The sequence below is a fragment of the Osmerus eperlanus genome, chromosome 19, assembly GCF_963692335.1.
Source record: "Osmerus eperlanus chromosome 19, fOsmEpe2.1, whole genome shotgun sequence".
In the NCBI taxonomy this organism is placed as follows: domain Eukaryota; kingdom Metazoa; phylum Chordata; class Actinopteri; order Osmeriformes; family Osmeridae; genus Osmerus; species Osmerus eperlanus.
This window is the reverse complement of record NC_085036.1, coordinates 6,159,220-6,185,911: the sequence shown is the minus strand read 5'-3', so window position 1 is coordinate 6,185,911 and position 26,692 is coordinate 6,159,220. Positions and strand designations below refer to the sequence as shown.

Sequence of the window (26,692 nt, the reverse complement as noted above, 5' to 3'; positions counted from 1 at the left end):
AGCGGGGGGAGGCAGAGCAGCAAGAGAACATCTGAGAGATACATGTGGCTAAAGGGGGAAAACAAGGTTCATCTTTCCAGAAAGAGGTGACCTGGGTTAGGCGAGAGAGAGAAAGAGAGATGGAGCTGTGTATAATAGCCAGAGGTTAGCTAAATAAAAGACAAGAGTCCGAGAGTCGGCCAGGAGAACAATCATCATGACCTTCATGCTCCTGACCATCATCATCCTGACCATTATTATCCTGACCATCATCATCCTGACCACCATCATCCTCATCCTGACCATCATCATCCTCATGCTGACCATCATCATCCTGACCATAATCATCATCTTGATCATCCTCATTCTGACCATCCTCATCCTGACCATCATCATCCTCATCCTGACCATCATCATCCTGACCAAAATCATCCTGGACCATAATCATCCTCATCCTGACCATCATCATCCTCATGCTGACCATCATCATCCTGACCACCATCATCCTCATCCTGACCACCATCATCCTCATGCTGACCATCATCATCCTGACCACCATCATCCTCATCCTGACCATCATCATCCTCATGCTGACCATCATCATCCTGACCATAATCATCATCTTGATCATCCTCATTCTGACCATCCTCATCCTGACCCTCATCATCCCGACCATCCTCATCCTGACCATCTTCATCCTAACCATCATCATCCTCATCCTGACCATCATCATCATCATCATCCTAACCATCATCATCCTGACCATCATCTTCATCCTGACCATCATCATCCTCATCCTGACCATCATCTTCATCCTGACCATCATCATCCTCATCCCGACCATCCTCATCCTGACCCTCATCATCATCAACTTGATCATCCTCATCCTGACCATCATCATCCTCATCCTGACCATCCTCATCCATGGTTGCTACTGATATCATTATCCTTGTCAACATTATCATCATCCATCTCATCAACATCATCCTCATCATCACCACCACCACCAACACCATTATCTTATACAGAACGCTATCCAAGTACATCCTCAGAATAAACACAATTAACTACGGAGGTTTGAAATGTCATGAATTGTTCACGCCTGCCAAACACTGTTTGTTTGAGAGGGGTAAACACACACACACAAACAGGTCATACCAGGAAGGGCTCCGCGGGGTCCCAGTGCACCCAGTCATAGGTGTTGGAGTCCGGAGTCTTGGTGACGTACTTGGCCCACGGAGATATCCGGAACAGCTCCTCCCCCTCTGCTGTCAGCACCACCAGCTGATTGGGTCAAATAAGGGAAGAAGGGTTTGAAGAGAAGCCATTTTCAATGGGGGAGCCGTCACTGTGCCGTCACTGTGATTTGAGGGTTCGGACTGAGTGCTGCGCAGGGCCAAGCATGACATTCCCAAAGGTCATCCCTCCCTCCTCCCATCCATCCTCCCGTTTATCTGTCCATAACCCCGGTCGGCTCATCCTCCCATCAGTCGCCTGCTCGCTCTCTCTCTCTCTCTCTCTCTCTCTCTCTCTCTCTCTCTCTCTCTCTCTCTCTCTCTCTCTCTCTCTCTCTCTCTCTCTCTCTCTCTCTCTCTCTCCTCTCTCTCTCTCTCTCTCTCTCTCTCTCTCTCTCTCTCTCTCTCTCTCTCTCTCTCTCTCTCTCTCTCTCTCTCTCTCTCTCTCTCTCTCTCTCTCTCTCTCTCTCTCTCTCTCTCTCTCTCTCTCTCTCTCTCTCTCTCTCTCTCTCTCTCTCTCTCTCTCTCTCTCTCTCTCTCTCTCTCTCTCTCTCGACTGATGGACTTCAGCTGTGATTAGGGCGGTCTTGGTAAGGGGGGGGGTGGTAAGAGGGATGATAGGCAGAGATGACGGAGAGAGGTGAGGGGGTGGAAGGGTGGCATGGAAAGGAGTGGGGGTGGAAGAAAGGTGAGGGGAGGAGAGGGATGTCATGGAAATTTTGGAATACAGTTATAATATGTGTGTTTTATATGAGGAATGAGTTTTAAGGGAAGTCTGAAGGAGCTTAATACAGTGACAGTCGATTCAACCCATTTGGTAGAGATGCCATTTGCAGTTTTATAACTAGGAGACGGGAAGTCTGGGTGACCTGAGAGAGTTCTTGTCACCTGGGGAGGAAGAGACAGTTGGTCTGGAGACAATGTGAATTCAACTGTATTGTTATTGTGATCTGCTGCTCTGACCCTTCCTGTAGACTTGTTTGAAGTGGCCCACACAAAGGACAGTTGACCATTTGACTGGTGAACCCCTGTGGTTTTACTATCTACTGGTTTGGGGAGAGAGGCCACATTAAAGAACCGTTGGGAACTTGATATGAAGTCACTGTCACTGAGCAGTGCTGAGCAATCACAGAGTTCAGAAAAACCATTTGATCTAAAGTTTATATAAGGCAGGGTTTTATGATTGTTCTTCATCACTCTGGCGAACGACCTGTGGCTAGCACCTCCTTCGTTATGACTGATCACAAAGTACTTTGTTAAATCATGATCTGTATAAGCAAAATAAATTTATTGTAACCGCCATCTCTTGACTATTCAAATCTACACAGTGCCGCTAGAATTTTTCCATATCAGGGAGGGAGGGTGGAGAATTCCGCCGTCGCAGATCTGAGTGATGGCCATGAGAGACGAGAGAGAGAGAGAGAGAGAGAGAGAGAGAGAGAGAGAGAGAGAGAGAGAGAGAGAGAGAGAACTGTGTGTGGGGTGTAATTATTCTACCAGTGCCTACCATTATTCGACCCTGACCTTTGGAAGCTCGGAGGGGAAGAAGAAAGGAGAACTTTCAGTTCTCCTTTCTCCTCCCCCCCCCCCCCACTCTCCTCCCCGGGCGTCCATGAAGTACAAGACGTTTTTCGGTGAATAGGGGAATGGGGGAGGGGTGGTGGGGGGGGGGGGTTGTGAGGTTGGCCAGGGGGGATGACCAAACAGCATGGTAAATGCCGACAGTCTTGCAAAGGGTCCTCCCTCGCCGCCGGAGTTCGCAAACTCCGTAAACACCATGCGCACCCCCCCCCCCCCTTCCCGCCTCATCCATTATTAAGCGACGAGAGGCATTTGATTTTCGAGGTGTTTTCTTGAGGTGATCCCGCGCTGCGAGGAGCGTACAGGGGCTGCGCCTCCCCGAACGACGCACACGCACGGATACCGATCCTACACACACGCGCTGCGCGCGTGCACGCACGCTGACGCAAACACACGCAGGGCCCTGAGAGCAGCGGAAGAAGGCGGGTTGAATTCATTACATTGATTTTGCGAGAAGTGAGACAGAGAGGCTCATGAATGATTTAATGGTGAACGTGCGTATGTATGTGTGTGTGTGTGTGCATGTTCACCTTCTGTCAGTCATGTGCCATGATACTCACCAACATCATAATGCCTGAGGTACAGATATTGCTGATTTGGAAAATAACCTGCAGGGTTTTGACATTTCTCTCGCTTTTCTGTCATTCCTCACTCTCTGTCTGTCTCTCTCTTTGTCTGTCTGTCTCTCTCACATTCCACTCTTCCTCTCCCTCTTTGACTGACTGACTGACAAAGGCAGACCAGAAGACAGAAAGACAGAGTCAGAGATAGAACATGACCAAGACTGGTAGAGTTGGACCCTAACGGGAGAGAGAGGGAGAGGGAGAGAGATAAAGAGCGAGAGAGAGAGAGAGGGGGACAGAGAGGGAGAGAGAGAGAGAGAGAGAGAGAGAGAGAGAGAGAGAGAGAGAGAGAGAGAGAGGAGAAAGCAAACACACTTACGGCGGCAGCTCAGAGCACACGGCTCGACGCCCCCCCCCCCCCCCCCTGATCCCGAGCCCTGCCCCCGCCCCCCCCCCCCCCCGCTGCTAAATCCTGTTTGCCAACTTAGTGGGGGGGAGCTCTGTGTGACAGCCAATTACCGCTCACCTTTCCGACCCCCTCCTACCCCCTTCTACACCTTCGGCTTCCTCGTCGCCACCCAACACCTCCCCCACCCCCAGACCTCCTGCCTGCCAGTCAGGAAGACGGAGGGATGGACGGATGGAAGGATTGAGGGATAGAGGGATGGAGGGATGGCTGGAGGTATAGAGGGATGGAAGGATGGAGGGATATAGAAGGATGGCTGGAGCGATGGAAGGATGGAGGGATAAAAGGGATGGCTGGAGGTATAGAGGGATGGAGGGATAGAGGGGATAGATGGAAAGACAGGCAGAAGGGACCCGATGGATGCCAAACTATATATAATAAATTCATTATCTCCTGCCCCCTGAATCTATGTGCGCGCTTGCATGTGCGCATGTGTGTGTTTGTCCGCGGCTATGGAGAGAAAGATGGAAAAGCACTCTTTTTTCACTTCTGGGATTAATTTGGTTTAAATGCCAGCGGTGTTAACACAGCGGTGTTATGATGATTACTGGTTGGCAGCAAACAGCTCTCCCTATGCTTCCTGAATGTTCACTGATTGGTGTATATATCCTTCATCCTGGATCCTCATTGGCAGTTGGAGCCAGAGCTAGCTGCAGGGCCCAGGGACCGGGCTGTAGGGGTTGGAGAGTGTTTTGGGTAGAGGCCTTGGGCTAGATACAAAATGAAGGACACATCTTTTTTTTGGTATGTTGCTATTAAAATGAGGAAGAGAACATATTGATGGGGGTGGTAGGGGGGGATATTATTTTACACTAAAACACACACACACACACTCAGATTTGACACACACTAAAAACAAATACACACACACAATTAAGGAACATCGCAGTCATTAAAGAACACCTGTGCAATTTGGGTATATTTAATAAAATAATAATAGAAATGACACAGGTTCGACACAAGCATACACGCTCGAAAACACTGACTCACCGAGACACACACACACACACACACACACACACACACACTAGGATAGTAAGAAGCTTGTGTTAGTCCTAGCCTCTGGCTCAGTTCAGCATTGGTTAAGGGATCATCTCTCAAAGCTTTGAAGAGTCTTTGAGACCCGTCATCCTAACACTCCAGAGACAGACTGTTTGTTTCGACATCCCTTAATAAGTTGCCCTCTTAGAACTCTGCTGTGTGCCACGGGTTTGACTGTACCGGGAAAACTAAACCAAAACCACCCTGGAAATATAATTAGTTTCTTATATTCTGTATCCTACTTAATCATTGGCAGAGATATGATTGTTTGTTTAAGCCAAAGAAAGGAGGAGGAGGAGGAAGATGGTGAGGAAGATGAAGAAGATTGAGAGGAGATGAGGGGGAGGAGAAAGATTTGCAAGGAGGTGGAGAAAAGGGGGACGGGGGGACGGACATGGACTAGGAGGACAGGGGGGGAAGAGGAGGAGGAGAAGGAAGAGGAAGAGGAGGAAGACGAGAAGGAGGGGGAGGAAGGAGGAGGAATAGACCTTGAGTGCGGACAGGTGTTCCACAGGGGGGGACTGGTCTGGCCGGGGAGGAAGAATCAACTCCCATTTCCCAAAGTCCTTCTTGTGTAGGGGTGAGAAGTGGTGTTCCACCCATCTGGAAAGAGCAGGGGGGGGGGGGGACAGAGAAGAGAGAGAGAGATAGGAAGAGAGAGAGGCGACATAAACATTACGGTTTGAATGGACGCTTAAAAGTATCTAGAAGAACCCTCCCCCGTCCACCCGCACCACCCACGAGCCGGAGTGATTGAAGAAAATCTATTGTGTTGTAGACCTGCGGGGCCAAATGACCTCAATCACAGCTTGTAGAGTTCATGGTAACAATCCCTCTCCAGTGAATAACCATCCTCCTCTCCTGCACCAAAAGGCCTCCCTACAAACTCTCTCTCTCTCTTTCTCTCTCATACACACACACACAGATACACACACACAGATACACAGTCACGCCCTCCCTGATCTATCTCCTCCCCCACGGGACTATACCCCTCACTCGTCACCCTGCCACCCCTCACCTGTCACCCATCCCCTGGACTAGCTGCCCCCCTCCCCTGCTCCAGCTGGACCCACTGCACTCCATCAAACTCCGTCTCACCCAACAGCCAAAACAAGTCACTTTACTCCACTTACAAAAGCATACTGCTACTGTAGGTTATTGTTTGATTGTATTCTTAGTAATGCTGTCAGGTAAACGCGTTATTAACGGCGTCAACGCAAACCCATTTTAACAGCGTCAATTTATTATCGCGAGACTAACGTTCTTTTGGCCTAGCAAACTTTGTCGTTCTTTTTCCACACTGTTGCAACAACTACTGACGTTAGAAAACCTACAACACCATACCGGATTTAGCTAGACCCGAGAAAAAAAACAGGCACGCTGCACACACTTGTTTGGGCTTGCGAGCAGGATAATGAGTAGTAGGCTAATGGTACGTTTCGAGTGAATGGCAGAGCGCGAGACGCCGAAATGGATGCCAATGAGATTCTGAATGGAAAGTTTAGTTTTACAAAGTTGCCAAATGGTTCAATTGACAAGACCGAAGTGATCTGTGTGTTTTGTCGTTGTGAACTGAGCTATCATCGCAGCACGTCCAGTCTGAAATACCACTTGAAGCCCAAGCACACAGCTGATGCGAATTCTCCGCCCCCTCGTCAAAGCCAGGCGATTGCAATGTTGTTATCAATAAAAAAAACATTTGCACCAAGCAATCCGATCCACTTTCCATGTTGATAAGAGCATTAAAATAGAAAAAATAATGTGAGAAAAAGAAATCAAGGGACATTTAGAATAGATAAAAATGTGCGATTAAATGCGATTAATCGCGAGTTAACTATGACATTAATTCGATTAATCGCGATTAAATATTTTTATTTTTTGACAGCACAAATTCTTAGCTTAGGTTATCCGCAGTTTTTTAGGTGAATTATTCATTCGTGTTATTACATTTCTCAAATTCAGATTTATATTACATACATTGTCGATAAGTGTGATAGCATATTACTCAGTGTTACAGTAATTTGTACGGGAGCAGAAATTCCAATGTTCCTGCACCCGTTACAAATGGCAAATACACTTGAAACTTGAACTTCAATAGAGGCGCACACACACACACACACACTCTCACAAACACACACACACACAAGCGCTCTTGGTGTTTCCCACCCAGTAATCCCGTCACCCAGACAAATGGAGCGGTAATCAAACAGCAAAACGGCTTTCAGCCCTACAATAAGTCTAATCAGTCAGACCCACTAAAGTGTGTGTGTGCGAGTGTGTGCGTGCGCGCCTGTGTGTGTGTGCATACGGGCAGGCGCGCGCCCATGTCTGTATGCACGTGTGCATATGGGCGTGTGTACACATACAGGTGTGTGTGGGTGTCTTTTTTTTCTTTGCGCGTAGCGCGCGCTTTCTCACTAGGTGGACGCGTTCGTTTCTAAACAGCCCCTCCAGTTAGTCAGACGATCTGAGAGCAGCAGGTTAATTACAGGGTCATTTCTCCGCAGCTTTTGGACCGAGGGATTTCGGTCTTCTGCGGTTCCATGATGGTTTAAGACTAGCTGGTGGCCATTTAGACGAGCAGGCCGGCCACACAGACTGTCTTTTACACATCCAGAATTACAAGTCTGAAATGGCAAACGGATTTGTGGTGTATCTGTGGGTGTGTGTGTGTGTGTGTGTGTGTGTGTGAGAGAGAGCGAGAGTAGGACAAAAAGAACGAAAAAGCCGTGTCCCTGTGTGTTTGAGTGCATGTGAAAGGAAACGTGTCCGTGCTTATGAACAGGAATGTGTGTGTGTGTGTGTCTCCCCCACCTCTGCTACTGTAGCGACTTCCTCCAGCAGTGAATTCATTTGGAGCGGGGCAAGCAGGAGAAAGGCAGCCCGGGAGATTGCTTGACCTCGCTCTCGCCCGGCGCGCGGGGCAACATCAGTTTGTCATGGATAATCTTACTCCTCTACCTCCCTCCCTTCCTCCCCCTCCATCTCGGCGAGAGGCGCCATTGTAATGCGGATCCGAGCGGAGGGAGCGAACGAATAAATGAACGGGGAAAGAGGCGGGAAGGATGGAAAGGGGGGGAACGGGGCATTATGTCTTCAAACACCCGCACCTCATCCTGAGAGAGGAAGACAGAGAGATGAGAGGGAGGGAAAGAGAGAGAGGGAGGGAAAGGAAGGACGCGTCGGAGCGCGAGAGAGGGGTTTAGAGAGATGGAGAGACGGAGGGAGAGAGAGAGAGGCGGAGGGAGACGATAGGAAGGGAGAGATGGAGAGATAGATGGAGAGGGGGGGGGGGAGGAGAGAGGGGGAGAGGCATACCGAGAAGGGGAGAGAGACCGAATACAATATTGGCCGTGTCTAAATGTAATCTCATCCCAGTCTGGTCCTGTGCCTGACACCAGACTGTGCTGGGCGATAGACGGTGAATTAGAGGAGAAGAGAGATAAGGACACCTAATGTGGCAGACATATGGGAGGGAGGGGGGGGGGGGGGGATGGAGAGAGGGAAAACAGGTGTGTTATGAAATGGAGAGGACGAGAAAGAGAGAGAAAGAGACATGGAGAGAGAGAAAGAGACGGAGAGAGAGAGAGAGAGAGAGAGAGAGAGAGAGAGAGAGAGAGAGAGAGAGAGAGAGAGAGAGAGAGAGAGAGAGAGAGAGAGGTAATAGGGATAAAAACGAGTCCAGTCTCCGACTCGGGAGCAACATTTAGCTTAGAGTGACATTTAAACAGACACACACACACACACACCGTGTCGACAGAAGGTGTGTGTGTGTGTGAGGGGGGGGCAGCCCTAAATACCCACCTCACACATTCTAGCAACTTGTAAGTATGTGGCCTGGCAGTATCTCCACCGTCCAGAGCAACATCTTAACAAGCAGAACACACACTGAAATATGTTCCCAGCTGCTGAGCTGAAGACTAACTAATATGCTGAGGTGGAACTGCATCACACACACACACTCATGGGGGTGTGTGAATTCTACAGTGTAACCCTTAAGAACTTTCCAGAGGCCAAGGATATAAAGGGTGGGTGTGAGGGGTAGGGCTGTGTGTGCGTGTACGGGTCCAGTGCTAAGTCAGCGGTGGAGCCTCTGCGACACATTCTACAGCGTGGCTGTGAGGATGTGTCATTTTCTTCAGGTGCGTTTGTGGGGGGGGGGGGGGGTCACGCTGTATTCACACACAGCGCGCACACACACACACACACACACACCTGATAAGGACGAAGGCAGCCTACGGCAGGGACACATCTCCTAAACCCTCTCTGCCCTGCCTCACCTCCACTCCTCCATCCCTTCCCTACTCTTTCCTTGTCCCTCCCACATGCACTGTGGGATCCATGACTGGGCCTTTGTTTGCCCACACACACACTCACGCTCACACACACACACACACACACACACGACACACACACACACACACACACACAGTCCCCTGGCTCCATTAGGCAGACTGAGGTGGTGTTAGTAGCCTGAGGCTGCAGTATCGCAGCTTAATAACACGCCTGGGGCGGCAAACTGACAATGACGTGTCTCTCTCACACACACACACACATACAAAGCTCACACTATGTGCTGTTCCGAGGTTGAATTGGTGAATTTCTAATTCTGGGCAGGTGAGAGGATCTTTGTTCTCTGGAGAGGCAGGTGAGGAGGCATGGAGGGAGGGAGAGGGGGAGAGAGAGAGAGAGGATGGAGAGAGATAGAGAGGGAGAGAGGGAGAGAGGGAGGGAGGGAGGGAGGGAGGGAGGGAGGGAGGGAGGGAGGGAGGGGGGAGGCGAAGAGAAGGCACAAGATGGGTATCACAGGGCGTCAACACCTTCAGCGCTCAGGGACTTGTGATGGGTTAAAGCTGAACAATTCCACAGATGTCTGTGTCTGTGTGTTCTAAGAAGTCCGATGGCTGAGCGTTTAGGGAATCGGGCAGAAGGTTGCCGGTTCGATTCCAGGCTGTGCAAAAATGGTGTTGTGTGGGCAAGGCACTTCACCCTACTTGCCTCTGGGAATGTCCCTGTACTAACTGTAAGTCATTCTGGATAAGAGCGTCTGCTAAATGACTACCTTTAAATTTAAGTGGATGTGTGTGTGTGTGCGGGGGGGGAGGGAGTGTGATGAAACGAGGGTGAGAATTAAGTGTGTGTGTCTGTGTATGTTAGCAGTCAGACGAAATTACACCCAGCAGGTTTCATATTGGCTAGGAGGGCCAACACTCAGCCAATCAGCAATCCAGGGGTGTGTCCCAATAGCCTTTTTGACCTCCCTTGGCTGTCCTCTAACACTAGCAGCACACACCCAACTAGGCTAGCAGGATGTGACATCACGTGTGAGCGTGCACAGTACCAACACACTACCGAGGCAATCAGGGAGCCAATTTTACACAAGTAAGGAGGTGAAGGAGTCAAGGAAATTAAGGAAGTGAAGGAGACAGGAAAAGTGACAAGGAGGGAGAAAGACACCAGAGAGGATTAGAACCCAGCCGTGGTGTTCTCCTATCTCCTGATAGGCCGATCGGGAGGACGGGAGTCATCGATCCGCGTGGAGCCCGGCTGGAGCGAAACCCCACCGGGCACTTGTGTTTTCTATCGCTCCTCTCCATCCCTCCCTCCGTCCCTCCATCCCTCCATCGCATCAGCCCCTCTTTGTTTCTCTCCTGGAGGGAGATCAGAGCTGGGGTGGGGGGGGGGGGCATGCACAACTAGCTCAGTTCTACAGAGAAGCAACTCATTATACACACACACACACACACACAAACACACATTCACACACACAATAGAATTGCTTGGAGTTGGATCAAACACTGAAATATTGAGTGGAGAACGGACTAGAGAAGAACCAGGAAGAACTAGCCTGCAGTGCTTTTAGTTTGTGCTGCTCTCTGAGAGAGAGAGAGAGAGAGAGAGAGAGAGAGAGAGTGAGGGAGAGAGGGAGAGAGGGAGAGGGAGAGGGGGAGAGGGAGAGAGGGAGGGAGAGACAGAGGGAGAGAGACAGAGGGAGAGACAGAGAGAGAGAGAGACAGAGGGAGAGACAGAGGGAGAGACAGAGAGAGAGAGGGAGCATGCAGTACAAACACACAGTAATGACAAACAAGCGCTTCATTACTGCTTAATAAATCTTTCATTTCAGCCGTCTCCTCTGCAAACATGGGAAAGGTTAGACCGTTTCCTTGGCAACAATAAACAGACGGTATTTAGATTAATATTTGTCTCAACAGAAAAGCGCACAGGGACCAAGTGTGTGTGGGATTGGACATAGACGTATGTACAGCCTGTGTGTGCATGTATATAGGTGTATTTGCATTAAACATTCTTCAGTATGTGCATGTGTAAGTGTATGTGTATACATAATAGGAATAGGTCTGTGTGTGTGTGCATAAACTATATGTATGTGTGTGTATGCAGAAACAATGTATATATACAGTATCTGTATGTGTGTGTGTGTGTGTTTACGCACTGAAATCTCCGGTCAGGTACAGGGCCCTGGCCCCGGGGCCCACTCTCTGAACAGCATGCTGTTGTCCTCCAGTCTCTGCACCCCGTAGGACTGGTAGCCCCTGGTCAGGCCGTCCACTCCTCCCTCCGCCTCTCCCAGCTCAGCCAGCCTGCGCTCAAACAGACGGTACCTGTGGGGGGGGGGGGGGGAAGAGAGCGAGAGAGACAGAAAATGAGAGTGGAAAGCATTGGGGAAAAGAGAGAGAGAGTAGAGAGAGAAAGAGAGAATAGAGAAAGAGAGATAGTGTGGGGGAAATCAAGAGAGGGGGGTGGAGAGAAGAGAAGGGGAAGGTGAGAGAGACAGAGACGGAGAGGGAGGGGGAGAGAGACAGAGACGGAGAGGAGGGGGAGAGAGACAGAGACGGAGAGGGAGGGGGAGAGAGACAGAGACGGAGAGGGAGGGAAGAGAGACAGAGACGGAGAGGGAGGGGGAGAGAGACAGAGACGGAGAGGGAGGGGGAGAGAGACAGAGACGGAGAGGGAGAGGGAGAGAGAGAGTGACGGAGAGGGAGGGGGAGAGAGAGACAGAGAGGGAGGGGAGAGAGACAGAGACGGAGAGGGAGGGGGAGAGAGAGCGTGACGGAGAGGGAGGGGAGAGAGACGGAGAGGGAGGGGAGAGAGACAGAGACGGAGAGGGAGGGGAGAGAGACAGAGACGGAGAGGGAGGGGGAGAGAGAGAGTGACGGAGAGGGAGGGGGAGAGAGAGAGAGAGTGACGGAGAGGGAGGGGAGAGAGACAGAGACGGAGAGGGAGGGGAGAGAGACAGAGACGGAGAGGGAGGGGGAGAGAGAGAGTGACGGAGAGGGAGGGGGAGAGAGACAGAGACGGAGGGGAGAGACGGAGGTGAAATAGAGAGGCGATCCAAACGGGAGCTTCTCCGCCCACAGAAACAGTGACATCATCAACTCTGCTCACAGTGTGCTCATTCAAGTTGTACACCTGCTCTCTCTCTCTCTCACACACACACACACACACAGCCTAAAGCCCGCAGGAGATTTGTAGGAGATAGGATAAGAGAGACAAGGGGAGAAGGAGAGTTTGAGGGAGGTTTGAGTAGAGCCGAACGAAGCAAAAGACTGGAGCACTTCCAGTCCCATGGCACACACCGGCAGAACCCACGGCTGGATTTGCTTTGACTTCAAATACACACAGACATACAGAGACACAAAGAAGTTGTGCAAACTGTACAATGGGCCTTGAGGAAAAAGAAAAAGACCCAGATACACTGAATGAGTGAACTTTTCACATCATGAAGACGCCCTTTCTGAGATGTCTTTTCCACAAAGCAGTGTAGAAATCAAAACAAAGATTCCATCTTTGCTTATAGTCTGTTACAACTTTGAACATCTTCAAAGACTGTGGATTGATAGAAGTGTATGAGTGTATCTGTCATAAAACATGCGCGCACGCGCACATGCGCACACACAGGCTAAACTTTCTGAGTCTTTCTGAGTTGGAGGGTTGGTGTGTGTGTGTGTGTGCAAACTTAGGGTCTCACAAATCCTTCCTCACAGACACACACACACACACACACTAACACACACATCCCAGCTCATTTTAAGGTCAGCTGGCTCACTGTGACTTTCACTTACTGCACACACACACACACACACGTCATACTATTGCCAACAGCTCACAAACATTCCTTCCTGGTGAAACATGAGGTGTTGGCAACAACAGCTGTGTGTGTGTGTGTGTGTGTGTGTGTGTGTGTGTGTGTGTGTGTGTGTGTGGGTGTGTGTGTACTGAGACGTCAAGGAAAACTACCTGACTAGTAGTAGCACAGAATACAAAAGGGAGAACAGAAATGAGTCTGGCCTCTCCATACGTTTAGCTGTCAGAAAAGCTCAGAGTACAGATGGCTCTTGTGTGCGTGCGTGTGTGTGCGTGCGTGTCTATGTACAGAACTATAGGTCATGCAACCTTTAATGTACCGTCCTTGTGGCCTTTCCCTGCATACAAACAGAAAGCAAAGACACACAGACACACACACAGACATACACACAAACATAAAGAAAGAATATGCATACTTGAGGTCTTGCAAAAGTATATATTGTTTTTGTTTGTTTTGTTTTACATTTCCCAACATAAGTCAATGTCATCATACAAAAACGGATTTGAAGTTTGAGCATTTGAACATGTCAAACAGAACCAAATTTGAATGTGCTATTTGAAATGCTGTACTACGACAGAGGATCCATCCCTTTTGCAATACACTGTATGTAAAACATGATATTTGTGCGTGAACGAGACATATATCTCATCAAGAATTATTTTGTTCGGAGTGGCAGTCCTTAAATGAATGATCAGGGAATTTCAAGGCTTTAATTACACTGTGGTGAATGTCCCCTCTCTCGCTCGCTCGCTCTCTGTAATTACTCTTCTATGCAGACAGGCTGACAGGCATCCTGCCTTTGCTATTTCTTCTAATTGTTCCAGTGAGACTGAGCCAAATGATACTCATCTGTGTGTGTATATGTGTGTGTGTGTGTGTGTGTATGTGTGTGTGTGTGCTTCTCCCCATGGTACTTTGATGGTCTAGGCCTCCCACTCCTCTCTGACTTGCCCTTGACAAGCCCTTCCAAGCCATGGCCACAGTGGTGCGTCGAGGTGTGTGTGTGTGTGTTTTTTCCTCCATCGCGGGCTATGTTGCAATAGGAGGTACGCAACTCTAACTGGAGGGGAGAGACCTCTCCACTGTGCTGGAAGCTCCAGCCTCAGGAGAAGAAAAGTTTGACAAAGTTCTGTACTATTTCTCACAGCAACAAGGTGAACTACTGAATCATGCAGTCATTCCTTCAGAGCTTCACACGCTTAAACACATATGTGCACACGCTACACCCCCCCCCCCCCCCCCCCCAGGGGAAAGCATCAGATAGCATACCTTTACAGATTCACACACATCTTACACACACACATATTGCAAACCCCAGACAAACCATAAGGTAGCGTATCTTCACTGATCCACCATGAGAGAAAAGGATGCCCTGACTACAATTACACTAACGCTTACACACACACACACACACACTCTGTAAACGCAAGACACATAGTGAACATATTCAGGAGTGGGGGTTTTAAAAACCTATTTACCTCTTGGTTAAGCAAGCAGAGAAAACACTCGCCTAATGGAAAAAAAACTCTGCAACTAAATGAGGTCGGGAGAAATTCTATATCTTATACACCGTCTGGACTGCATTCTAATACAGTTCCTGTGGGAAGAGTCATCTCCAGTCATCTCTAAGTCAGCTCCATGTCAGTTCCAAGTCAGCTCCATTTTTGATCCATGTCTGCTCAAGTCAGCTCCACGTGAGTTCAAGTAATCTCTAGTCATATCTAGTCAGCTCCAGTGGCGGCTGCTGGTCTTTCAAAGAGGGGAAGCTCATTTTCGGCCTACATCATAAAAAGATTCCATTTATTTATGTGGAAATTAGGTTAAACTGAAACAAGGAATGTGTTGTATAATTGTATGAAATGAATGCTGAAAATTGGCTAGCAATTTCGCCAATACCAAGACATTTTGCAGCAGGTTGAAGCAGTTTTTCTTTCGACTACACTTGCAAAGATTTTGAACGAACTCGTCTTCGAGAGAAACGTGTTCAACCGGATTTAAAATGTCAACAAAATAGTAAATATTTGACCATTAATGTTTTGACATTTTAGGGGGAAGCCGAACTTCCCTTGCAGTCTTAAAGAAATCGCCACTGGTCAGCACCAAGTCAGCTCCGGTCTTCTGTAGTTAGCTCCAAGTTAGCTCCAAGTCAGCTCCTGTCATCTCTAGTCAGTTCCAGTCTTCTCTAGTTAGCTCCAGTCATCTATAGTCAGTTCCAGTCTTCCCTAGTTAGCACTTAGTCAGCTCCAAGTCATCTCTAGTCAGTTCAAGTCATCTCTATGTCAACTCCATGTCAACTCCATGTCAATCCCAATCAGCACCATTTCAGCTCCACTATCTGACCCCTCCTGCTTCTTATTGAAGCTCACTATGAGCCAGGTCTGGTCTAGTACTACAGGAGCCGTCGCCTGCCTTCTGGGGGAGGAAAATGATGACCTTGTGGACCCCGGACACCATTTTCAGCTGTCACAGAAAGACATGGAGCTGCAGCGCAAAACGCTTAGTGGCAGAAACGATGTTGTTTGCAGAAAGGAAAGGTTCTGCTGTTTTTTTTTTAGAAAGTGTAACTGGGGGCTTGGTGTATTGTTCTTTGGATTTGCAGAACACTGGACTCCACAGACGAGCAGCATTTAAACTACACTGTAGGAAATGATGGGGGACATTGCAAAACTGAGGGAGGACATAGTTCAAATCGTTAACAACAACAGTGGCGAGACTTGACATACACACACACACACCTGTCCAGTGCAGTGCAGGTTCACTCATGCAATATTCAGTAGCGGTAAAGCAGCGCTCAAACGATTTAGGAACAGGACCGGTTGAGGCGAATGAGGAGGAGGAGGAAGAAGGGGAGGAAGAGGACGAGGAGGAACGGTCTTTTGACAGCTAACTCATTATCTGTGTCGTTATCCTCCACTAACCATCCCTCTTCCTCCTTCCCTCTCTCTCTCTCTCTATCAGTGGAGAAATAAAATCCTTCTCTCCAGAGGGCTCAGTAGAGATTACGGGTTGTGCCGAGTCCTGGGGTGGGGGAGGGTGGGGGAGGCTCGCTATAACACCATACTACAGAATGAAGTAGGGGCTCTGGAATACTGTCTCGTACCGATGAAGGGGGGTTAGGGTAGAGAACCCTTTTGTGTGAACAAAAGGGTGTGTTCTCTATCTCTTTCTCTGTCTGTACATTAGATTGTAGATATTTACAGTACTGTGCAAAAGTTTTAGGCAGGGCTGAAAAAATGCTGTAAAGTAAGAATGCTTTAAAAAAAGAGACATGTTAATAGTTATATTCGTCACAACAAAATACAGAGTGAGTGAACAGGAGGAAAATCGACATCAAATCAATATTTGGTGTGACCACCTATGTAATGGCTTCAAAACAGCATCAATTCTTCTGGGTACACTTTTTTGAAGGAACTCAGCAGGTAGGTTGGCCCAAACATTTTGGAGAACTAAGCACAGTTCTTCTGTGGATTTCGGTAGCCTCAGTTGCTTCTCTCTCTCTTCATGTAATCCCAGACAGACTCGATGATGTTGAGATCAGGGCTCTGTGGGGGCCTGATGTCTACCAGCACTTCCAGGACTCCTTGTTCTTCTTTATGCCGAAGATAGTTCTTAATAACTTTCGCTGTATGTTTAGGGTCGTTGTCATGCTGCAGAATACATTTGGGGCCAATCAGATGCTTCCCTGATGGTTTTTCATGACGGATAAGTATCTGCCTGTACTTCTCAGCATCGAGGAGACCATTCATTTTGACCAAATCCCCAACTCCATTCGCAGAAATGCAGCCCCAAACGTGCAACCTCCACCATGCTTCACTGGTGCCTGCAGACACTCATTTGTGTACTCTCCAGCCCCTTCGGTGAACAAACTGCCTTCTGCTACAGCCAAATATTTCCAATATTTGACTCATCAGTCCAGAGCACCTGCTGCCATTTTTCTGCACCCCAGTTCCTGTGTTTTTGTGCATAGTTGAGTCGCTTGGCCTTGTTTCCACGTCGGAGGTATGGCTTTTTGCCGCAGGTCTTCCATGAAGGCCACTTCTGACCAGACTTCTCCAGACAGTAGATGGGTGTACCAGGGTCCCACTGTTTTCTGCCAATTCTGAGCTGATGGCGAAGGGAAGTAAGCATGATGTGTCTTTCATCTGCTGCAGTAAGTTTCCTTGGTTGACCACTGCGTCTACGGTCCTCGACGTTGCCCGTTTCTTTGTGCTTCTTCCAAAGAGCTTGGACAGCACATCTGGAAACCCGTCTGCCTTGAACTTTCTGCTTGGGAGAGACCTTGCTGATGCAATATAACTACCCTGTGTCTTGTTGCTGTGCTCAGTCTTGCCATGGTGTATAACTTTTGACAGTAAACTGTCTTCAGCAACCTCACCTTGTTAGCTGAGTTTGGCTGTTCCTCACCCAGTTTTATTCATCCTACACAGCTGCTTCTGTTTCAGTTAATGGCCGTTTTTCAACCTACATATTGAGTTGATGATCATTAGCACCTGTTTGGTAATTGTTTAATCATACACCTGACTACATGCCGACAAAATCCCTGACTTTGTGCAAGTGTACCCAGAAGAATTGATGCTGTTTGGAAGGCGAAGGGTGGTCACACCAAATATGGATGTCGATTTTTCTTCTGTTCACTCACTTTGCATTTAGTTAAATGATAAATATAATCAAGTAACGTCTATTTTTGAAAGCATTCTTACTTGACAGCATTTTTTTCCCCACACCTGCCTAAAACTTTTGCACAGTACTGTATATATATCTACAATCTATAGTTCTATTCCAATGCTGTTCACCTTCATCCATCTCTTGGACTCAGATACAGGCGTGTTCCTCACCCCTCCACTTCCCCTGCTCATCTTCCATGACTCCCTCCACTTCCCTCACTCCCCTTCACTTTATTCAGCAGGTAGCGTACCCCACTCTTCCGACCACCTCTCACATCCTCCCTTTCTCTCCATTCCCTTCATTAGCAGGTACTGTAACAAACCCCTTTGTCTCTCCCTCCAATTCCTTGTCTTCCTCCCCATCTCTTCCACCATTCCTCTATCTTTCTTTTTCTCGCCTTGCACTGGCCCATCCTTCCCTTTTCCTTGTCCTAAGAGGTTTTGTAACTGACTCCATCCCCTCCATCTGCCTCTTTCCCTTCCTTTCTCTCGTCCCCCTCCCTCTCCTTTGTTACATCCTAATGAGCTGGACGCATATCCGGTTTAGACATCCTGTGGATGAACACACACACACACACACAACACCTGCCATAAACCCACCGCACACTTCCTCCTCTCAAGACACACACAGTGTAACATGTGTTTCAGAGACAGTGTGTCCGTACACACACACCAAAGACCCCACCACAACTCACCTCATTGGCCATGCGCCACCAAGTCCCAGTCAATCAGCTCCTCAGCGGACTACCAATTAAAATGCAACAGCCCCCAAATCCGCACACACACCGGCTTGAAGAGAAACGCCTACACGCACACACATTCAGCAACCTGTGCATACCAACAAGACCGCTCATGAATAGTACAGGCCAGGTCTTCCCTATCTGAAATTACCATTGTCTCACCGTCGACGCATCAGCGCCCTTTTTGAAGTTCTTCTAAATTGATTTATTATTATTTTCATATTTTTTATTTATTAGGAAAAAGAGACCAAGTTTCAGCGCTGCCCATCCAGTTTCAGTCACTTATGTATGCCGCAGCTGAAATGCTGCACAAGCACAAACACTTTAATTGGCCTGTGCCATCTTTTTTATATGCATATTATAAATAGCGGGGCAGTGTTTATTTATTTCTCCATTTGTTTGTACATTCCATTAAGGTTCTGTGTTGATCCACCTGCTGGAGGCTCCTGTGAGTCACCCAGACCACGGGAGGAGAACAAGGACACTCACAGGAGCTGCTCTGGACTGGAGCTGCAGGCTGGCACCGGGCTGGGGCCGGGCTGGGGCCGGGCTGGGGCCGGGGCTGGGGCCGGGCTGGGGCCGGGCTGGGGCACGGCGACTGAGGATTGAATGGAGGACTGACCCTGGGGGACTGAGGCTAGGGGTGGGAGACAGGCTGGGGGTGGGAGACTGATGCGCAGGGTGGGAGACTGAGGCTGGGGTTGGGAGACTGAGGCATGGGGTGGAGGACTGAGGCTGGGAGACTGAGGCACAGTGTGGAGGACTAAGGCTGGGGGTGGAGGACTGAGGCTGGGGGTGGAGGACTGAGGCACGGGGTGGAGGACTGAGACTGGGGGCGGAGGACTGAGGCTGGGGATAGAGGACTGAGGCTGGGGGTGGAGGACTGAGGCAAGGGGTGGAGGACTGAGACTGGGGGTGGAGGACTGAGGCTGGGGATAGAGGACTGAGGCTGGGGGCGGAGGACTGAGGCTGGGTATGGAGGACTGAGGCTGGGGGTGGAGGACTGAGGCTGGGGGTGGGAGACTGAGGCTGGGGATGGAGGACTGAGGCTGGGGGTGGAGGACTGAGGCTGGGGATGGAGGACTGAGGCTGGGGGTGGAGGACTGAGGCTGGGGGTGGAGGACTGAGGCTGGGGTTGGGAGACTGAGGCTGGGGGTGGGAGACTGAGGCTGGGGATGGAGGACTGAGGCTGGGGGTGGAGGACTGAGGCTGGGGGTGGAGGACTGAGGCATGGGGTGGAGGACTGAGGCTGGGAGACTGAGGCACAGTGTGGAGGACTAAGGCTGGGGGTGGAGGACTGAGGCTGGGGGTGGAGGACTGAGGCACGGGGTGGAGGACTGAGACTGGGGGCGGAGGACTGAGGCTGGGGATAGAGGACTGAGGCTGGGGGTGGAGGACTGAGGCAAGGGGTGGAGGACTGAGACTGGGGGTGGAGGACTGAGGCTGGGGATAGAGGACTGAGGCTGGGGGCGGAGGACTGAGGCTGGGTATGGAGGACTGAGGCTGGGGGTGGAGGACTGAGGCTGGGGGTGGGAGACTGAGGCTGGGGATGGAGGACTGAGGCTGGGGGTGGAGGACTGAGGCTGGGGATGGAGGACTGAGGCTGGGGGTGGAGGACTGAGGCTGGGGGTGGAGGACTGAGGCTGGGGTTGGGAGACTGAGGCTGGGGGTGGGAGACTGAGGCTGGGGATGGAGGACTGAGGCTGGGGGTGGAGGACTGAGGCTGGGGGTGGAGGACTGAGGCTGGGGTTGGGAGACTGAGGCACAGTGTGGAGGACTGAGGCTGGGGATGGAGGACTGAGGCTGGGGATGGAGGACTGAGGCTGGGGATGGAGGACTGAGGCTGGGGTTGGGAGACTGAGGCACAGTGTGGAGGACTGAGGCTGGGGGTGGAGGACTGAGGCTGGGGTTGGGAGACTGAGGCACAGTGTGGAGGACTGAGGCTGGGGGTGGAGGACTGAGGCTGGGGGTGGAGGACTGAGGCTGGGTTTGGAGGATTGAGGGTGAGGGGCCTAGGCTAAGGCTGGGGCTATAGGGCATTCAGGCTGCAGCATCAAGTTCCAATGCATCAATGAAACAGGGTGCTGGGGGCATTGAGATGCAAGATGCAGCGAGGAGTGTTTCAGAGAACAGAATTAGCGTGTTGTGGAAGGTAAAAAACATTGAACTGGTCAACTTTTTGGTGACGCTGGAGCGCATCAATAGACAATGAAAACAAGTATGCTAACAGCTAATGAACTTAGCTTAGGACTGCACGCAGCTGTCAACCTTGTCAACGGCCACAAGGTGTTGAGCTCATGACTAGCATAGTTAGAGAGCGTTGAATATACACACCGCTGCATGTCTGAATGCTCCATAAGGCTTTGGGGGCTGAAGCTGATGGATTGAGGCTAAGGCTTGGGACTGGGGGATTAAGGCTCAGGCTAGTGTTGAGGGGATGAGGATGAGGCTGGAGCAAAGGCTTGGGGCTGGAGGACTGAGGCTGGGGTTAAGACTCGGAGCTGGCGGACTGGGGCTTGGGGAGACTGGGGCTGTCACCAGGTTAGCAACAGTAGCATAGTCAGCCAACAGACAGGAGCATGGGAACATTTCAGCATAGTGCCATGTTCCCTTCCTGGCCTGCTGTCAGATCAGATAGGACCAGAGAAACACCGTGCTACGGCGGCCATAACAGCCCAGACAGCAGCCAATTAAAGACCCCACAAACACACACACACAGCCAGCCAAAATGAGCCAAAAATGACGGGAAGTTTAAGGGGAAGGTTCTGGATAAACGTGCGTGTGGCGGGGGAGCACGGACGCAGCGTGTTCTGTATCTGGCATTGACAGAGTGCTACAGTACGGTGGGTCTATATCGAGCATGGAGGACACACACACTGGGCCTGAGTCTCTGCTGGGCATCTACCAGCTGCAGAAAATCTCTTCTTACAGGCAATTAGGGTAGGGTGCTGTGGTGTGTGTGTGTGTGTGTGTGTGTGTGTGTGTGTGTGTGTGTGTGTGTGTGTGTGTGTGTGTGGTGGGGGGTAGAGGCATGGCGTGGGAGGTGAACAAAACCAGGACAGCCAAGCGATCCCTCCCTTCAAAGCAACGTTTGGGTTTTTTCGTGTTCGGAACGCTGCCACAAGAGGCAAAGATGGACAACATTCCCCCTCCTCACCCCCTCCTCCCTCCACAACTCCGGCCACCCCTCCCTCCCCTCTATCCAGCCCTTCCTCTCCACCCTCCCTAAGCATGCCAAGCTCACCCTGCCCTGGTGTCCCCACCTGTCCGTCCTGCTGCCTGCCGACCGCTGACAGGTTGCTAAGATACATAGATGCGAGAGAGAGAGAGAGAGAGAGAGAGAGAGAGAGAGAGAGAAAGAGAGCGAGAGAGAGAGAGGGGCAACAATAGAGACAGCAGGCGAGACAACGAGAGAGACAATGAGAGAGACAGAGAGAGAGAGAGAAAGAGAGAGAGAGGGGCAACAATAGAGACAGCGAGCGAGACAACGAGAGACAGCGAGCGAGACAACGAGAGACAGCGAGAGAGAGAGAGAGAGAGAGAGAGAGAGAGAGAGAGAGAGAGAGAGAACTTATTAAGGGATATAACAGCAATCAGATCAGACAGGATTGGCTGGGGTTGCGTGTCCAGCGCTTGTCTGATTGGAACAGAAGAACGGCCGCGACAGGAAAATGTGCGTGGGAACACAAATGTCACCTGAACAGGAAGGTGCCTGTCACTACCGATACAGACCAGGGCAGGTGACGGACAAACGACTATTAAGGTAGATCAGAGAGAGAGGACGAGTCGGAGGCCTTTTCTAATCAACCAGAGATCCTCGGCCGTCCTCCTAGACCGGTTATTAACGGCTGGTTATCTGGTTCTGACAGAGCTGTCCACACAGGTCACTGACTTACAGGAGCGAGGGAGGAGAGGGAGAGGGGAGGAGGGAGGGAGGGAGAGAGGGGGGGGAAGAGGGAGGGGGGAGGGGGGAGAGAGGGGAGGGTGGAAGGAGAGGGGGGGAGAGAGAGGGGGGAAGGGGGGAGAGAGAAAGGGAAGAGGGATGGAAGAGGGAGAGGGGAGGAGTGGAAGGAGAGAAGGGAGGGGAGAGAGGGGAGTGGAGAGAGGGGAGGGGAGAGGGGAAGGAGAGAGGGGAAAGAGGGAGGGGAGAGGGGAAGGAGAGAGGGGAAGAGGGAATGGAGGGAGGGGGGGGAAGGTGGAAAGAGAGAAAGAACATTGTATGGACTACATTTTCTGGAAACAAATTGAGGTGTCAAAATTGGGACAGTGTGTACTGTATGAGAGATAATGGGATAACTTCAGAACATGAGAGAGAGAGAAGTCAGAAAGCAAGGGAGATATGGGTGAACTGGACAGGAGATACACTGGGGTACAAGGAAGGAAGAGAGCGAGGGAAAGAGCGAGGGAAAGAGAGACAGAGAGAGAGAGAGAGAGAGAGAGAGAGAGAGAGAGAGAGAGAGAGAGAGAGAGAGAGAGAGAGAGAGAGAGAGAGAGAGAGAGAGAGAGAGAGAGAGAGAGAGAAGACGGGTAAATGGGGGGAATAGATAGAGAGGTGTTGAGGAGACAGGGGTGGGAGAAAGAGAGACAGAAAAAGAGACAGAGCGAGACAGAGAGAAATAGATGATTGACCTATACTGCTGGGTCAATACCAGACTTTGGAAGTCGGTGGGAGCACATAGTGCACCCAAGCACAGAGCCTCACACCAACTGACAAAACTCGAACCAACTGACAGTGTTCTACTCTTCCCCACAGAGAGACTTCTACAAGCGGAGAGGAAGCAAAACTTTGTGCTGGAAACCGAAAAAAATACATAAATTTCACATTCATGAGAGTCCGTAGTAAGATGGGGTTGAACAAAAACACCGTATCAGCTCCCTAGTGGCAGAGACAGGAGACTGGTGCTGACAATGCCTAGCTAATGACTACCACCCACTTTGGCTCCATCTCTCCCTGTCTCTCCTTCCCTGCCTCTACCGTGCTATAATGTCAACTTAGCTCCGAGTGAGGTGATGCTGCTGACTCGTGCCAAAACTCGCACGATATACACACGCGCATAGGCCACCACTGAGAGCGCGCGCGCACAGCTGCAGACGCGCGCGCTAAGACACACGCACACGCGCGCGCACGTGCCTCTCGCTCTAAGAGAATGGCCACAGTGCTTGACTGATTAACAAGAAGACCTAGACCTACTTCTGTAGAAACCTGTTATATTCATCAGATTGTGGCCAATCAAAGCTGTGATTTAGTTTCCGGGGGATAGTTCCCGCCAGGCCGAATTATCGCCACCTCATAATCAAGTGTGAAATTAAGAAATGACGGGATAATTTTTGTCGCGACCTTCTTCCGACCTCAATTAAAGTCCACATTATCCACCATTAGCATCTATCTGAAAGTCTGTCATGGAGTAACCGGACTATTTGGAGCGTTTGTCAAAAGAGCGACATCAAACGATCAGATAAAGACTCGGTCTCTAGTGATGATACAGCGGAGTGACTGTCCACACAGCAGTGGTCGTTGCACAGTCCTTGCACGTTGCGCCGTTTCTCCGTATGAAACAGGGAAGGGGCACAGACACGAACTATCGCTTTCCTCAATGTCAAATTTAGAACAGAGTTTACTGCAACAGCAGTAGTCGTTCAGTCGATGCTTTTCAACGCTTTCGACTACATCACATTCTCACATAGCAAATAGCAAAGAACGTACAAACTGCGTAGCTTATGGACATTGCAAGGAGTTACGCGTAAGCTACTGAACGCATGAGACTTTAGTCGACTGTCACATGTAGGTACTGTGTTCAACTTTGTTACCTCCTGCGTATATCGTCCGCATAGGGGCTCACATAGGAATCCTCTCGCAGAAACTCGTCAAGATCTGGTAACTGGTCCGCCATCTTACAACGAGCCTGCAGTGTTCGAGTCCAGACATACACTGGTAAACAGAAGAGTATGTACAGTATTCTAAAAACTCGTCTTTACTTTAGCCTACACACTGTCAACGTTTTCGGGTCCTGGAAAAAGGGCAAGGGGGCGTGTGTCTGTCTGCTGAACCACACGTCCGTGTCCGGGCCAACTGCGACACTCCCCCTATTGCGCAATCGATGTTCAGCCGAAAACACTGGACCATTTCATTCGAGTCTCTAACGGCGGGCTGGAAGTGTTTTACCCCACATAAATTAGTCGGTGAACAAACAAATGTGCCAAAAAAAGTATAGCTCAATATTAGTGTTTCCTGAACGGTTTATAAACAATTAGTCTGCGCAGACCCACGAGGCGTTTTATGGGATCTGCACCCAGCCCAATAACAAATAATTAGTTGCAAGCGAAAAAACTGGCAAACGCAGCAATAGGGCCGTGGGTGTAGTTCTAGCTGTACAGAATACTACTGTTTGTTCCAAAACTGTTTTTAAGTTACATGGATGACTTCCTACTACTGTCCCTGTGCTCCTGTTGTTTTCTCCTATTATGCATCTCTCCCGCTCTTTCTAGCTCTTTCTATCCCTCTTCTTTCAAGAGCTTACCAGCTCTTCGCACCCACAATCCCCCCTCTCGGCTGTAAGGCTGAACCCATGCTCTCCTTTCTGCATGTTGAGAGAGAGAGAGAGAGAGAGAGAGAGAGAAAGAGAGATAGAAAACAACAACACTGGCACAGGGAGAAAGGTGCTGTACTGTACTGCCGGCTCCAATTTGAATACGAGCACACGACACATTGCAGTCTCCCTGGTGTCCTGTAATTCTCACGGGACGTTGGAAGGAAAATATACGGATAGGATAAGGGAGATGCATGTGTGTGTGTGGATGTGTGTGTGTGTGTGTGGGGATGTGTGCGCTCGAGCTGCCACAGAGAACACAAACAAGGCATTCGACTCCACAGGACATACCATAGCTGGTATGCCTCCAGTAGTATGTGCATACTGTAATGCAATGCGGTAGGTCACTGCAGTGTCCACTAGAGGGGGCACTCACGCAGGCCCGTCTCCCTGTCCTCTCCTACACCTCTCTGTGGAGCCCTGCTCGTGGACTCACTGAGGCTCCCTGCTGAGTGTATGGTTTTTTGGCAATGGCAGCATTGTTGCTGAATTACATTTGCTGTACGTGCTGAGTGGGTGGGTGGGTGCGTGCGTGTGCGCTTGCAAGCCAGTAGAGAGAGAGAAATGTCAGTGACAGAGGGAGAGGGACGGGGGGGGTGGGGTGGGGGAGAGGGGGAGAGAAATAGGGAGTGGGAGAGGGGTTTGGGACAGAGAGAGAGAGAGAGACCGAGAGACGGCATATCCGAGCAGACCAACTGAATGAAACTCTGTTTGTTTTGCATCCTTGAAAGACACAACAGATTGCCGGCGAGCTGTCAGTCTCCACAATGTGCTGCGCGTGTGCGCACGCGCGTGCGTGCATTCCCCGTCGTGTATGTGGGGGCGACCAGGAAATGGAGAGCTAGTGATGGGGAATTGATTGGTTTGTCTTGTGCTACACAGACCAAAGCCCCCACTCCCCCCCCCCCCCTACTGACGCCGCTTCCCTTCAATCACGGCGCGCTGCGCGGACATGAGGAAGAGCCGTGTGCAGACAATGAAGTGTCCAGCCCGAGAGGCCTGGATCAATGGGCTGGCCATCGGCAGGCAGGTGATGGACAGGTGCGCAAGACCGATCAATCAAGTGTCTCTGCGCTTCCATGTGTGCGTGCGTGTGCGGGCGCGAGTGTGTCTGCGCGTGGGGCTGAATACGTGTCTGTGTGTGTGTGTGTGTCGGTGGGTGGGTGGGTGCATGCGTGTGTGTGTGTCGGTGGGTGGGTGGGTGCATACGTGTGTGTGTGTCGGTGGGTGGGTGCATACGTGTGTGTGTGTGTCGGTGGGTGGGTGCATACGTGTGTGTGTCGGTGGGTGGGTGTGTGTGTCGGTGGGTGCATACGTGTGTGTGTCGGTGGGTGGGTGTGTGTGTGTGTCGGTGGGTGGGTGGGTGCATACGTGTGTGTGTGTGTGTGTGTGTGTGTGTGTCGGTGGGTGGGTGGGTGCATACGTGTGTGTCGGTGGGTGGGTGGGTGCATACGTGTGTGTTTGTGGGTGTGTGGGTGGGTGTGTGGGTGTGTGGGTGGGTGGGTGGGTGGGTGGGTGTGTGTGTGGGTTGTGTGGGTGGGTGGGTGGGTGGGTGTGTGGGTGGGTGGGTGTGTGGGTGGGTGTGTGGGTGGGTGGGTGTGTGGGTGGGTGGGTGGGTGTGTGGGTGGGTGTGTGTGTGTGTGGGTGGGTGGGTAGGTGGGTGGGTGTGTGGGTGGGTGGGTGGTGTGTGGGTGGGTGTGTGGGTGTGTGGGTGGGTGGGTGTGTGGGTGGG

The 26,692-nt window shown here is 50.6% G+C and overlaps 1 protein-coding gene and 1 long non-coding RNA gene across 2 annotated transcripts in view; one reads left to right on the top strand and one right to left on the bottom strand.

The window, feature by feature from the left end:
• The window catches only part of proser1 (proline and serine rich 1), a 246,665-nt gene that overhangs the window by 73,000 nt on the left and 146,973 nt on the right, over positions 1 to 26,692 (top strand). The window lies entirely within an intron of this gene.
• LOC134039617 (uncharacterized) lies at positions 1,119 to 24,479 on the bottom strand. Its single transcript, XR_009932804.1, has 4 exons — positions 24,182 to 24,479; positions 11,317 to 11,485; positions 5,354 to 5,468; positions 1,119 to 1,263 (listed from the first exon to the last, which is right to left on the bottom strand). It is a non-coding gene; the product is annotated as an uncharacterized LOC134039617 (long non-coding RNA).